Source organism: Amblyomma americanum, chromosome 1 (assembly GCF_052857255.1).
Source record: "Amblyomma americanum isolate KBUSLIRL-KWMA chromosome 1, ASM5285725v1, whole genome shotgun sequence".
Lineage (NCBI taxonomy): Eukaryota > Metazoa > Arthropoda > Arachnida > Ixodida > Ixodidae > Amblyomma > Amblyomma americanum.
The window spans coordinates 245,886,457-245,887,900 of record NC_135497.1 but is presented as its reverse complement, the minus strand read 5'-3'; the positions used below and the strand labels follow the sequence as shown (position 1 = coordinate 245,887,900).

At 50.2% G+C, this 1,444-nt stretch overlaps 1 pseudogene; it reads left to right on the top strand.

Moving 5' to 3' along the window:
- The first annotated feature begins 511 nt into the window (after window positions 1–511).
- LOC144116480 (uncharacterized) lies at window positions 512–1,057 on the top strand (annotated as a pseudogene).
- The last annotated feature ends 387 nt before the right edge of the window (window positions 1,058–1,444 follow it).

The window sequence follows — 1,444 nt, the reverse complement described above, 5'->3', positions numbered from 1 at the left end:
CGAGCACTTCCGCTGCACTTTGCATAATTGGCTTTTGTTCCAAACTGAGCACCCTGATCAGAGAATGCGCACGATAGAAGAGGACGAATAGAGGGTCCGCATTATGCATACACGTCTGTTGTAGTAACCGAACGCTTCTGCATAACATATATGCGAAACGTTGGCAAGCTCCGTGAGGCTACCCCTTCCTTTGTTCAGTTTGTGTGTGTATATGTATATTGCATTCCTCAGGTGGAGAACGGGGATTCACCAGCTGGAATAAATATCGTTGTGATTTTCCAAGCGGAGTTCTTGTCATGGAATAACAATCAGTCAATGAAGTGCTGTTGATATACAGACATAAAGAGATGGAGCCTGCAACAGACGTGATGGACGAAGCAAACGCTATAAGAAACCAGCACGACCATGAAATATGAGCCCCTTACCCAACACTCTACACTCAAGTTAATTTTGCGGATGACTGCATGAAGCAGCGATTTGTACCATTGCGGCTATGTCGAATGCCCCAACAATGCCTTCTCCTGAGGCAGACGTCGACGAGTTACCCGGAAAGTCATTCTTACAGGCAATTGCTGCGCCACATGCGACTTGTGAGTCTGAAAGACCGCCCGCCCTGTTCTGATCTCTCATCCGGAACAGGCGATAACCTTGTTGCTTCTGCTGGCGCTGGGATTGTGCAACACCAGCGGCCAAGGCCAGGGCAAGAGCCTCGGTCGCGGGAGAGGACAGGGTCACGGCCAAGGTCGCGATCAAGGCCAGGGTCACGGCCAGGGCAGAGGGAAGCACGGTGGAAGCCCCGCTGTAGGCGGTCCCTTGGATGCGGATGGCGGCCCGAGTGCGGCGGCTTCCGGCAGACCCAGGGCCAGCGGGTCGAGGAGGGCTTCGAGCAGACGGACTTCTACAACCAGGGCCGCGGTAACGGCGCCGCCTTCCTGGCACCAACTCCGGCGTGCTGCAGTCAGGCCTGCTGCAGGAAGTAAAGGGGAACTTCAAGATCATGGGCAAAGTGCGCGGATACACGGCTGCCAGCGCACAACAACAGCAACAACAAAAATAGGCTTTTTGAGTTAGAAGAGTGCTTTTCTTTTTGGCATAGCATTGTCAGCGGTGTAGTACATCATAATTACGTGCCAGCTAGCAAGGTGGTGAAATAATATTGAAAAGTTAACTTTTTATTTATTACTGTTAGGCTTCTTAACTACTGGGAGGAGATCGCCCACCGTAATTAATATTCAAATAAGTTTTTAAAATTTCGAAAACGCGGTTACCCTCGGTGATATAGCCCAACAATTGTGTCCATTTCGATGAGTTACATGCACTGGAGAGGTTGCTTTGCCTGTAAGCTTCCGGAAAGCACATGTATTTTGGCTCGATGTCGCCAAATTTTGTTGGGCCACAGCGCCGAGAGTAACCGCGTTTTCGAAATTCTAAAAACTTATATGGA